We start from the raw sequence: 14637 nt of genomic DNA on the forward strand, positions 1-14637 counted from the left end.
TTAGCGATGAAAGCACGCAGGTACCTTTGGAAGGTCAAAAGTTTAATTTCCATTCTTTTTTGTTGAAAATTTTCGTGGAGTTTGTGTAATGATTCACTATTTATTTCGTATACTTTTAATTGTTGGTTTAGTTCATACCTCTTTCTGTGATCTTAGGATGAATATAAATAGTCTGACACTATTTATATTTAAATTACTGCAGTTATTATACTTTTCATAAAATTCCCCCTAGATGTGTTCAATTGGTTAGGGTTTGTTTCGGAACTCTATTAGTTTACGTTATTTTTTGGTGCTTATTTGTGTTATACTTTTCATAAACTATTACCTGCATTTTTCATAGAATTCCATTTACAATTTCTCACCGAAACTATTACCTGCTGTTGTGATCAATTTTAAGAGCAGAGACAAAATAGTTTACTGAAAGAACATGTTTAACTCTGTGTGTGGCGTATTATACATCTCATCAGGGATTCAGGTTTAAGGTAAAGTAACACGCATAAAAAATGCATCTCCATTAAGTTTAACTAAAAGTCTAAAAGTATAATGTCACCTGTCTTGACTGACATTCTAGATCGAAGTATGATTGTATGTTCAGGTAATGTCCAATCTATGGACTCCCAACTTGACATCTTTACTCAGTTATGAATTCAACAGTGACATTTCTTACCAAGTTTTCCTTAAGGGGCTGTTTGATTCAAATCCTAAAAATATAGGATAATGAATCTGCATAAAAATAAAAAAAACAAAGCCCTAGCTTTATATAATTATCTTGGAATTTCTAATTTGGTGTTTGGTTCAATGAGGTTCTAGGAAAGCAAATCCTAAAATTTGCAATCTCTAGTTGGTTCAAACCCAAAATAATAGGATAGCAAAATTGTAGAAACCTTTTCCACCTATGGGAATTGAGGGGGATCTGACATCTCCTAAATTTTTTTGAAAGAAACAGAGGATATGGAGTACTATTATGCCAAAGGTACCACTTTTTTATCCTGGAATTCCTTTTCCACCTCAAATCCTATAAATTTTAGTGAAGTAAACAGCCCCTAAGAAGATAAGTAATCTGAACAAAGAGAAATTTGGGTAAGGGAATTATATTTTTTGTCAGAAAACATTTTCTTTGAGGGAAGTGGGAAGTCAAAGAATAATGTAGCTAGATAATGCTCCAGCCATTCCACAACAGTGCTGCAGTAAGTCCAATGCTTCAATTTATGTTAGAAGTGACCATTTTTGACCAACTCCCCGTGTCTACCCTTTCGGATCACAACCAAATACACAATCCTTGACACTCCCTGTCAATTTAACCACTCCCATGATCATGAGCTGTTTGGATTTATTGCCCTCTCAGTGCAGTCCTCCTTGTTAATTTAACAGATTGTTGAGGCAACATTTATTGTGGCCACATTTGTGGAGATAGGCAATTTACTAATTCTACCTCACAATTTCCTGACACTCTACGCTAATTTATGGGAATTCCTATTGCAGGAACTTTCTACTCCACCATACTCATGCCTTGGGAGGGGCTCATTCTGGAATTTACCATCACTTCAGACTTTGCTTCAAATATTTTACATTTCGTTTTGCATATTACTTTGTCGTCTTCAGGTCTTATTTTACAATTTCTCAACTAAAATGGTCAAGTTATTGAAAGCATTGCTTGTTGTTGGGAATACTACCCGCCGGGCTACGCAAAACCCCTAAAACAGCAGAAACGCGGTATAAAGAAAAGTACATCAAGTTTAACGAGGTTCGGCAACTGCCTACGTCCTCGGGAGCCACACAGTAAATTTCTTATTAATCAACAAGAAATTACAATTCAAGAGCGAATCTCAAACTTGAGATTCCTCAATAAATACAATCGTTATTGTAGCTACAGTACGATTTCCCTCTTCTTAAATACCCCTTTTAATAGAGAATATTCCCATAATAAATTCCTCTCAACAAACTGTGAGCTGGAAAATCACGAGAGGAGAAGAGGAAGAAAAGCGCTGCTGCGTTTTTGAGTTCGTCGCCAGGAGGTTGAGATCGTGAGAGAGAAAAGGGGAGATCTATGGTTTCGGCCCTGGGGTTTCCCTATAAGGTTTCCCTTTTATAGGGAAACCCTAGATGAGCTGTCGACAGGCTGTCGACAGCCTGGAAATCCTCCACGAGCTTGCCTGTCACGAGCGCCTTGACCCCGCTTGCTAGCTACGAGCCCGCCTATGAGTCAATCTCGCCTGCAGCTGCGAAGAACTCGCCTACACGAGAAGTCGCCAGCCACGAGAAGTCGCCTGCACAAGAAGTCGCCAGCACGAGAACTCGCCTGCAACTCTTCGTCGAGACCTCGCCTGGATCTCGAGCTCCGCCTGCAGTCGCTGACCTTGCCTGAGCTTCATCCTCGCTTGGAGAAGCTCGCCTGTAGGTTTGGGCTTCACCCCCAATTCTAACAATCTCCTACTTGGAGACCAAACCGCCGTCAACAGGCTATCTCATCAAGCTCCTCTTCCCGTGTGGCACCGTCCTCATCGCCTATGCATAAAGGCCAACTGAAGTTACGTACAACTCCAGTTTCTGAACGGTCATCGTCTTTGTTAATATATCTGCTGGATTCTTACTTTCTGGAATCTTCTTCAGTTTTAACACGTCATTTTCCAACAAGGATCTGATGAAGTGGTACTGAAGCGCAATATGCTTCGTTCTAGAATAAAATACGGAATTCTTAGCCAAGTGAATCGCACTCTGACTATCGCTATGTAAAATATTCTTCTCCTGATTGAATCCCAGTTCTGTTAACAAACCCTGAAACCATATCATCTCTTTACTGGCTTCAGTCACTGCAACATACTCAGTTTCTGTAGTGGACAGAGTGACAATCTTCTGTATCTATGACATCCAACTAACAGCTATAGTTTCGACAGTGAATACATACCCGGTGGTGCTTCTTCGGTGATCGACTTCGCCGCCAAAGTCTGCATCTACGTACCATTGCACTTCCATCTTTCCCTTACCAAAGTACAAACACTAGAACTTGCCTGCACAAGAAGTCGCCAGCCACGATAAGTCGCCTGCACGAGAAGTCGCCAGCACGAGAACTCGCCTGCAACTCTTCGTCAAGACCTCGCTTGGATCTCAAGCTCCGCCTGCAGCCGCTGACCTCGTCTGAGCTTCATCCTCGCTTGGAGAAGCTCGCCTGTAGGTTTGGGCTTCACCCCCAATTCTAACAATCTCCTACTTGGAGACCAAACCGCCGTCAACAGGCTATCTCATCAAGCTCCTCTTCCCGTGTGGCACCGTCCTCATCGCCTATGCATAAAGGCCAACTGAAGTTACGTACAACTCCAGTTTCTGAACGGTCATCGTCTTTGTTAATATATCTGCTGGATTCTTACTTTCTGGAATCTTCTTCAGTTTTAACACGTCATTTTCCAACAAGGATCTGATGAAGTGGTACTGAAGCGCAATATGCTTCGTTCTAGAATAAAATACGGAATTCTTAGCCAAGTGAATCGCACTCTGACTATCGCTATGTAAAATATTCTTCTCCTGATTGAATCCCAGTTCTGTTAACAAACCCTGAAACCATATCATCTCTTTACTGGCTTCAGTCACTGCAACATACTCAGTTTCTGTAGTGGACAGAGTGACAATCTTCTGTATCTATGACATCCAACTAACAGCTATAGTTTCGACAGTGAATACATACCCGGTGGTGCTTCTTCGGTGATCGACTTCGCCGCCAAAGTCTGCATCTACGTACCATTGCACTTCCATCTTTCCCTTACCAAAGTACAAACACTTCTGTGTGGTGCCTCGTAGATACCTCATAATCCACTTGACCATTTCCCAATGAGCTTTTCCTGGATTCGACATAAACCGGCTGACCACTCCCACTGCATGGCCAATGTCTGATCTCGTACAGATCATTACGTACATCAAACTTTCGATAGCTGAGGCGTAAGGGATCTTAGCTATACTCTATTTCTTTTCTTCTGACTGAGGAGATTGATCATTCGATAGGCGAAAATAGCTGGCCAAGGGTGTGCTCACAGGCTTGGCGTTACCCATATTGAATCTCTGCAAAACATGGTTGATGTACTCCGTTTGAGACAACTGCAAGAATAATTTCTTCTTGTCTCTCGTGATTTGCATTCCAAAGATCTTTTTCGCTGGACCAAAGTCCTTCATGTCAAACTCCTTTGACATCTGCTACTTCAAACTCCTGATATCCTTCATATCTGTATCTATAACCAACATATCATCAATATGCAGCAGTAGGATGATATAACTGGACTGATATCTTTTGAAATAGCAACAGTGATCGGCGTTGCACTTCTGAAAACCTTCCTTGTGCATGAAGCCGTCAAACTTCTTGTACCACTACCTTGGGACTTGTTTTAGGCCATACAAGCTTTTCTTGAGTCTGCACATCAGGTTCTTCTTTTCTTCTGAGAAACCTTCTGGCTGGTGCATGTATATCTCCTCTTTTAGATCTCCGTGAAGAAACACCATCTTCACATTTAACTGCTCGAGATGAAGATCTTCGATTGCTACAATACTCATCACTGTCCTGATAGTATTTAGCTTTATCACGGGAGCGAAAATATCGGTGTAGTCAATTCCTTCTGTTGGAATCCTTTGACAACTAGCCGAGCTTTATATTTTCTGGAATCATCCTGCTCCTCTTTCACCCGGTACACCCATTTATTGTGGAGGGTCTTCTTACCCGTGGGCAACTCAGCTAGTTCCCACGTCTGGTTTAAGATGAGAGATTTCATCTCATCTTTCAGGGCAAGCTCCCACTTGCTCACATCTCTACTCTGACAAGCTTCATCAAAGCTTTCAGGCTCTCCACCATCTATCAGCAATAGATAATTCATGTATCTCCTGTTGGGTACAGGAGGACGAGAAGCAGTGTTTTAAATATCGGCCGTCATGTCGGACATGACGGCCGATATGACGGTTTTATCCCCTAGCCGCCACGATATTACTCATTTCAATGCGTATTGCGTTTCTGAGGTCATGTCGGGGACATGTCAGAAAATATCGGGTATGTCGAGCGCCATTGCGGCCAAGAAATATCGGCCAAATTTTAGAAAAAGCGGTTTTAAGCTTATTGGGTCAAGTTTGAAAAACCCGACTCGAAAATCAGGTGTCTGTAATTGGTTAGTGATCCTAACATCAATAAGTTATGTACTTTTTCATATGTTCAGACAATATAATTATCAAGTATGTTTAGACAATATGTTTAGACAATATAATTATCAAGTATGTGAAGATTCCATTTTTCATATGTTTAGACAATATAATTATTAACTATGTGAAGATTCCATTTATGATATTATATCAACCTATTCGATATGACAATCCGATATTTTTTCATATCCCCCGATATATCCCCGATTTTCGCTATCCGACATGAATTTTGGCCGACCGATATGAACCCGACATCCGACATTTAAACATTGACGAGAAGTTCTTCTCAATATCGGAGCTGGTGCTTCGGGTTCCTGCGCACCATCTTGTCCAACAGGCTCTTCTGGCTGATGACCCTCTGCATTGGTTTCTTTCGAGAGGTTACCTGGGACAACATCTGCATCTATAAATGTTGACTCGCTCTTTGAGTCATCTGTCTTGTGCATGTCCTTGTACATCACCTTCTCGTTGAATATCACATCTCTGCTCCTAATCACTTTCTTGTTTTCGTTGTCCCAAATACGGTAGTCGAACTCATCTTCACTATAGCCGATGAAAGTGTATTTTTTTGACTTGGGATCAAGCTTATTCCTGCCTTGATCACTAATATGCACGTAAGCTACACAACCGAAAACTTTAAAATATGAGAGTTTTACCTTCTTTCCGCACCATACCTCCTCTGGTATTCTGTGCTCCAATGGAACCGATGGATCTCGGTTGATCAAATAAGCTGCTGTGTTGACCGCTTCTGTCCAGAACTTCTTCGGTAGGCCTGACTGTACCCGAATGCTTCTGACTCTCTCTGTTAACGTTCGGTTCATCCGCTCAGCTACATCATTTTGCTGAGACGTGTCGGACACGGTTCTCTCCATTCTGATCCTGTGCTCATAGCAGAACTTCTTGAATCCGGTGTCTTCATACTCACCGCCATTGTCGGTCCTAAGCTTCTTTATTCTCAGACCGGTCTCATTCTCGACCATGACTTTCCATCTCCTGAAAGCTTCAAATACTTCTGACTTATGCTTCAGAAAATAGACCCACACTTTTCGAGAGTGATCATCGATAAAAGTCACGAAGTAGTGTTTTCCACCAATGGACGCGGTGGTGGTTGGTCCCCAAACATCTGAGTGAACGAGCTCTAGCTTCTCTTTCCTGGAGGTTCTGCCACTTGTCTGAAAGCTAACTCGCTTCTGTTTTCCAAGTATGCATTCTTTCACATATCTAAATCAACTGATTCTAGACTTGGGAGTTTCCCCTTTGTGTGCATGATCTTTATTCCCTTCTCACTCATATGATCGAGTCTCTGGTGCCACAGCTTTGAAGTCTCATTGCCTGCTGCAACTGAGATCAAATAACGTGCATCTGCTGTCATATATAGGGTATCAGTCTTCTTACCTCGGGCAATCGTCATTGCGCCCTTTGAGATCTTCCAATCATCTTCATGGAAGGTCGTAATGTATCCTTCGTCAGCCAACTGGCCTACGGATATTAAATTCTTTCTCAGGTCGAGAATATATCTGACATCTTTCAGCTCCCATACTGACCCGTTCAACTTAATTTTCACCACACCTTTGCCCACAATAGCACACGGTTGATCATCACCAAGGTAAACGTATCCAAGATTTTCGGGGACATACTTCTCGAAGAATTCTTTCTGAGAAGTGGCATGAAACGACTCTCCTGAATCTAACACCCAAGATTCCTCCTTGCTCTCCAAAGAGCATATCAATGCGTCGTCTCCTTCTGAAGTGGAAGTGACATTCACCTCTGCCTTCGTCTCCTTCTCCTTCTGTGCACTCTTGCACTGATTCTTGTAATGTCCGGGTTTTTCACAATTCCAACACTCGATAGCCTTCAAGCTATTGCTTGGATTCCTGGATTTGGACCTTCTGTCCTTTGATCTACCTCTATAGTTTGCTTTTTCTCGTCCGTTCTCTCTGGTTGAATTTCTACCTCTTGATTCTGTATGCAATATTGAAGAGGTTGTAGCTTCACCCGGCTCTCTCCGTCGGATTTCCTCACTGAGAACCAGATCACGAACGTCGTCGAACTTCAACTTGGTGCTTCCCGACGAGCTACTCATTACCGTGACTGTAGCGTTCCAGCTTTCTGGTAGGGAAGACAAAAGTATCAACGCCCGAACTTCCTCATCAAACTCAATTTTAACTGAACTCAATTGGGTTGTGATCGTGTTGAGTTCATTGAGGTGTTGTGCTACTGACGCGTCTTCAGCCATTCTCAGATTGAATAACCACCGCATCAAATGAACTTTGTTCGCGACTGATGGCTTTTCATACATATTTGAGAGTGTTGCCATAAGACCCGCCATGGTTTTCTCCTTTGCTATGTTGAACGTAACATTGCGAGTCAACATCAATCTGATAACTCCGAGGGCTTGTCTGTCTAGAAGGTTCTACTCATCTACCTTCATAGAATCTGGCTTCTTTCCCGATAGTGGTTGATACAAATTTTTCTAATACAGATAATCCTCTATCTGCATTTTTCAGAATCCAAAATCTGTTCCATCAAACTTCTCAAGTCTCATTTTTTCTTCATCCGCGGTCATGACTCCCACTTGAATCTGACTTCCTCTAGATCGTTTTACGCTCTGATACCAGTTATTGGGAATACTACCCGTCGGGCTACGCAAAACCCCTAAAACAGCAGAAACACGGTATAGAGAAAAGTATACCAAGTTTAATGAGGTTCGACAACTGCCTACGTCCTCGGGAGCCACACAATAAATTTTTTATTAATCAACAAGAAATTATAATTCAAGAGCGAATCTCCAACTTGAGATTCCTCAATAAATACAATCGTTACTATAGCTATAGTACGATTTCCCTCTTCTTAAATACCCCTTTTAATAGAGAATATTCCCACAATAAATTCCCCTCAACAAACTGTGAGCTGGAAAATCACGAGATGAGAAGAGGAAGAAAAACGCTGCTGCGTTTTTGAGTTCGCCGCCAGGAGGTTGAGATCGCGAGAGAGAAAAGGGGAGATCTATGGTTTCGGCCATGGGGTTTCCCTTTTATAGGGAAACCCTAGATGAGCTGTCGACAGGCTGTCGACAGCCTGGAAATCCTCCACGAGCTCGCCTGTCACGAGCGCCTCGACCCCGCCTGCTAGCTACGAGCCCGCCTATGAGTCAATCTCGCCTGCAGCTGCGAAGAACTCGCATGCACGAGAAGTCACCAGTCACGAGAAGTCGCCTGCACGAGAAGTCGCCAGCACGAGAACTTGCCTGCAACTCTTCGTCGAGACCTTGCCTGGATCTCGAGCTCCGCCTACAGCCGCTGACCTCTCCTGAGCTTCATCCTCACCTGGAGAAGCTCGTCTGCAGGTTTGGGCTTCACCCCCAATTCTAACACTTGTTTGTGCCTTGTTGTATGGTCAGTTTTATGAGCACATGCAAAAGCGTATAGGGAGTAGCATGTCTTCTCTATGTCTAGCAAATAATCATCTTAGGGCCTGTTTGGTTGGTTAGAAAACTGACATTGAAGAAAACACATCAAAATTTGCTCATTTCCTTCAATTTTAGGTGTTTGGATGAGAAAAAAGGTAAGGTTCAGTTGAAAACACGTGCCAGCTCACCGGGAACACAAAAAACAATTTTCCGCTCTCAAAACCCTGAAATTGGGTGAAGCCATGATTTATCCAAATAAAAAACTCCACCTTCTACTTTTGGGTTTCTGTCTCGTCTCCCTAATTTCCAATCCTTTTCAAAATAGTCCCCGGCATGTGTTATATTGATATTAGTCCCCCAATTAATAAAAATTTAGAATTATTCCCTCAAATGTTCAAACATTTTGCAAATTACTACCTCAAATTTAAATTAGTCCCTCAAATCTTTAATCATTTTGAAATTACTATCTCAGATGTTCATATTTTGAATGTAGTCTCTCAAATCTGTAGACATTTTGCAAATTACTACCTCATATTTAAAATTGGTCTCTCAGGTCTTTAAACATTTTGAAATTACTCCGTTAAATGTTCATATTTTGAATTAATCCCTCAACTCTTTATACATTTTGCAAATTACTACCTTAAATATAAAATTAATCCCTCAAATCTTTAAACATTTTGAAATTACTCCCTTAAATCTTCCTATTTGAAATTGGTCCCTCAAATCTTTAAATAATTTGCAAATTAGTACGTCAAATAGCCGTTGGGTTTACCATTGCAAGCAATTTTTATGTGATGGTGGGTGTCTTCACCCCTCAGTTTATGTTGGCAATACTTTTGTCCTATGTGAGTGGTAAGTACGTCATGGTGAGCACAACCTTGGTTTCTTCTTTTTTTTAAAAAAATTGAACCAAACTGAAGAAAGTGAGGAAAGCTATTCACACATCAACTAGTCTATTTCCAAGTTGAACCAAACCAAGGAAAGTGTTGGAAATTACTTATACCCCATGTTTTTTTGGCAAAACGAACAGAAGAAATACTTTTCCATGAAAGTGAAGGAAGCCTCAAAAAAGGAAGGAAACATGTTTCCTTGTAATTATGGAAAACAATTAAACAGGCCCTTATCAGATTTAATATGCGGTTACTCAAAGCATAAAAAGTGCGTGCATGCCACCTTGTTTTAACTTAAGGCATGGTATCATCCTTATGAACTGATATTGTAGACCTGGTCCAGTAATGACCAAAATATGATCCTATGGTCCAGTAATAACCAGGAAAATTTTGTATGGTTTCAGATAGTTCGTTAATGGTTGGAGGAAATAAACACTGAGATCACTGACCCTAAATAGTGTTTAGATGAATTATTCATGAAGTTCTCAATATGTTTTAGTAACCACTGTTAGTGGTGTTGTCTTTGCTCTTCCTAAACTTTTAAGAGACTTTTTTCCTGGTTATCTTATCCGATGTTGGCATATTCACAGGGATGAAGGCCCCAGTAGGTAGTAGAGAAGGACCATCACTGGCAGTGCCAAAGATAAAATATAGGAGCCCAAAATCCTGAGGACTCAGAACACTAAACATGCAAGAAGAAGCTGTGACTGATTGCAGTTACATTTGCAAACATGGCAGATCTCAGGTATGAGAGTTATTCCATTCAAGGTTACGTTGCCACCTGTGTATTTCACATCAAACATACATGTCTAGATGGGCAATTTCTGCATCTGCTAATGTAAAACAATGTGCCTTTTGTTTTTCTTCTGATGACCTGCCCTTATAGGATTTAGGTGACCAGAACCAATACAACTGGAGCACAGTAATCATATAATGTGAAATATCATGAGCCTTTGAGTCAACTACAATGTTCGTCCCAGATAGGTGGCAGGTTAGTATCAACATAAGCTGTGGCAGCATCTATGAAGGTGAGCAGTTTTAACAGTTATGTCTCACAGTTAACAGCTGCCTATTGCAAATATTCCATACAAAATTATGCGGGTTGCATCACATCAGGAATCCCACTGTCCAATGATATGTTTGTTGACATGATGCGGTGGAAATGAGGTTAATGTGGGTTCAAGTTCATCTGGCTCGGAATACAAAAAATGCAAGATGTGATTGGCTGCTTGCAGTTACAGAACCTTAATTAAATCAAAAGCCAAAAATAGCAGGGATTCAGGTACAAGATTCATTCATTTCAAGCTTACATCTTGTCAGCTAATTATTTATCCTCAAATACAGTTTATAGATGAATAATTACTACACCTAGGAAAAACACATATATTTCACATTCTTATGTTTAGAAAAGTGTCCTTGCATATGTTATTACACTGCTACCTGCTAAATTGTCCAGATACCAATAGCCATGCATTTGTGCGCTTTTCATATCAGGATTCAAGGAACAGAGTAAAAAGTAATAGGACTAAAATGAAGCAAGAATGAGAACTTGTCGACTACGCATACAAACAAATTCCATCTTATGCGTGTACTTTGATTTCCTTCGAAACCTGATAAACCTCTATTGGAAGCCTTACATGTTAATATTTCTCGCTTCTGCAATGGCTTGCAGAATAAAACAGTACTTGCATATTAGAATCTACTCACATCAAAGCAGGAAAGTTTTTCAAAATTAGAGTGAAGACGAAACATACTACTTCATTGAGAGGGAATAATGTAAAATTATTTCTCTCTCTCTCTCTCTCTCTATATATATATATATATACTTGGAAAAGATTCTATAAATTCCGAAGAAAATACGTATTGTTGATGCAACACGGAAATACGAGGAATGTATGAGGTTTAGGGTAGGACAAAGGATCTGTTGGTAGGATAGAGAAGTTGACATTATAGACCATGTCCTGCCTTTGATTTGATGTTAGAATAATGTGAAAGAGAGGTTTGAAGGATGAAGAAAAATGAGAGATGGAGAAACTAGAGGGCAGGATGAAGAAGGTAATATGAAGGTAGCTTAGAGGGTGTTTGGTGGAGCTTATTTTTTGGTCAAAATAGATTTAAGCTAGCCTTTTCACATCTACATGTTTGGTAAAAGGACAAATTTTTAAAAAAGACCGCTTTTTAATATTTATAAGCAAAATCGACCGCTCCCAATTTTATTTAGCAAAATCGACCACACGGGACTACTAGTCCCGTGCAGTTCTCTGTTCTCCCAAAAATTCCCACCGACCTCCTCTCTGTTCTTTCCTGACCTCAATCCCCCAAATCCCCCGACTACCACGCCCGGCCCGAAAACCTGGGCCAGGACGCCCTCCGCCTCATCGGCAACCTCTGCTTCGCCGTCTTCGTCCTCCTCGTCCTCGTCTTCACCATCATCGCCGCCACCTACAACCCCGACGACCCCCTCCTCCTCCGCCCCTCATCCTCCTCAAAGCTCACGTCTTTCCTGACCTCGACCTCCAACGCCACCTTTCTCTCCGACGACTCCGCTCCGCGGAGGCCCTCCTCCCTGACTTCGACTTCGACCGCTCCGTCGCCCCGAAGATGCTCTCCCCCTCCGGCCCCCGCTCGCTCGTCGTCCTCCTCGTCGACGCGTCTAATTTCCATGGGAAATCTACGCTGATTAATGCGATGGGGAGGTTCGGTGGTGGTGGTGAGGGGAGGAAGAGGGGGAGTTGACAGAGGTGCCAGGTGGGGGATTGGGGGCAGGCCGGGGATCTGGTGGGCCTCGCAGAGGAGGAGGGAGGAGAGGGAGAGGGCGGAGGAGGGAGGAGAGGGAGAGGGACTGGGATGGGGAGAGGATGTCGTTGGGGGAATTTGGGAGAACAGAGAACTGCACGGGACTAATAGTCCCGTGCGGTCGATTTTGCTAAATAAAATTGGGAGTGGTCGATTTTGCTTATAAATATTAAAAAGCGGTCTTTTTTTAAAAATTTGTCCTTGGTAAAATCCCAGATAACTAGCTTTCAACTCCTACTTAAAAAGGTTGAGGTTCCCTAATGTCTGAAAACCAGGCTTATAAGCTCATTTAAGTAAGCTAGGTTTGACCAAGTAAATGACTATTCTACTCATATATTTTTAATAACATTTTTATCAAAAAAAACCAAAGGCCATCAAAAGCCATCATAACTTATAAGCTTAAAAAAAGAAGCCCTCCTGATCACCCTCGCCTCATTTCTTTTATTCAAAATATTAGCAATTAGAAATGGCAAAACGGTCACAAAAACTCACATGAAAATCAAATGACACTTCTGGATTAATAGAATTGAGGTGGTCATAAAATTTAGTTGTCATAAAATTTAGCAATTTTGTTTTTGAGGACATCTTAAACTTTGTTATTGTGTATCAAACTTTACTGGCCTGTCACATGTTAGATATTTGGATGCGATCATACCCATGAATTCTGACCAAGAACAGGACTTATGAAGCACATACTCAACAGTTAGGGCCTGTTTGGATTGAGGGGAATAAGGGTGAAGGGAAGTTAGGGGAACCATTCACCTTGTTTGGGAACATTTAGGAGGTGAAGTTATTCACCCTAGTTCCCCTTGGTTCACCGAGGTGAAGTTATTCACCCTAGTTCCCCTTGGTTCACCCCCTAATAGTATAAAATTTGTTACCCCCCAAACTGGGATGTAACCAAGGGGAAGAGAACTCCCTTCCCTTCCATTCCATTCTCTCACCTAGTTTCCCTTAACTTCCCTTGACCCCATTGAAATCCAAACACACCCTTAAGAAAATTGAAGTATCTAGCTTAAATTTGGAACATATATTTACCGTTCTTGGTCTAAGCAGACATCCCATCAGGACATCAAGGTTATTCTACAATTATATGCAGTTATGAATGTATATTAAAAAACTAAATAGACCCTAGTTAATTTGGTTCCATACCTATCAAATCTTTATCCATTACAGTTCAGCGTTACAATGAAGTATGGGAGTTTTACAATTGAGTTAGAATAGTTTTTTCGATATAAACCTGTGTTGCAATCATGATAATTTGACAAACCTATCAATTTCTTAGTGCAATATGAAGCTGTTAAAGAATCTGGAGGGAAGTATGCAAGTATTGGGGACTTAAGATTTTATTGAGTGTCTTGACAGTAGATAATTGATATGTCAACTAGAAGCATTTCTATTAAGGTTATGCTTTTGCAATTTGATTTTTGTTTTGGTTTTGTTTTTAGAGATGGTTCCATTAAGCATTTAACAAAGCCTTCAGTGGAGCACCCATTTTGAGTACTCATATCATCAATAATATTACAAACATTTTAAATTCATAATTCTGTGTCAAAGTTAATGTGGCAGCTTCTTGGACCAATAAGTTTGACTTTGAATAATATATTAATTTTGTTTCAGCTTCTAACACATTCCAGGTTAACCTTCTCGAGGCCTACCTTTTCTTCCTCCAATGGACCTGCAATCTGCATAGTACATCCTCAATGGTAGCTTTAGTCCCAATGCTTCATCTGATCTATAACAGTGGTGCAGTATTAACAAACAGTTCTCATCGGCCTATCATAAGTCCGAGCTTCACTTCCTGTTAGAAGTAACCCTTCTTGACCAACTTCCCTTCTTGACCAACTTCCGTTCCTCTATTTCATATCATGGGCAAGTCCACTGTAAAATGGATTACTGATGAATCCTCAACCCTACTTGTTAATTTAACTATTCAAGTGATTATCTGCCGTTTATGGAAAGCAAAGTCCTGTCTTTGCAATCCCATGAATCCTTTGCTTCTTAGTTTTGATTTAGCTAAAACTTTGAACAATGCATTAAAAGGTAAGGAGGCAAAAGCTAAAACGAGGAGACTTATGACTGGAATAGCTTGAGGTGACAAATATTTTAGAATGGGAAGCTAACTATGGATTCTCTGGACTATAAGGTGAGATGATGTGTAGTATTGAGTAAAATATATGTACAATTAAAGACCACGAACAACATACTATTCTGGCATTGTGAATCAAGCTATGCTTAGATTACGCAATGCAATAATTGTATGCTGTACTTAGTCTTGAATTGTGTCTGTATCTCACTCAACTCAACACATCTTGTTGCCTCATGGTCAAGAGCATCCATAGTTTGATTCCTCGTCTCTTTACTTGTCCCTAT

The 14637-nt window shown here is 41.0% G+C and overlaps 1 long non-coding RNA gene across 1 annotated transcript; it reads left to right on the forward strand.

The window, feature by feature from the left end:
• Window positions 10059–14189, forward strand: LOC109836324. Its single transcript, XR_002245928.1, has 4 exons — window positions 10059–10213; window positions 10355–10496; window positions 10585–10750; window positions 13902–14189. It is a non-coding gene; the product is annotated as an uncharacterized LOC109836324 (long non-coding RNA).

This window comes from Asparagus officinalis, chromosome 4 (genome assembly GCF_001876935.1).
Source record: "Asparagus officinalis chromosome 4, Aspof.V1, whole genome shotgun sequence".
Classification (NCBI taxonomy): domain Eukaryota; kingdom Viridiplantae; phylum Streptophyta; class Magnoliopsida; order Asparagales; family Asparagaceae; genus Asparagus; species Asparagus officinalis.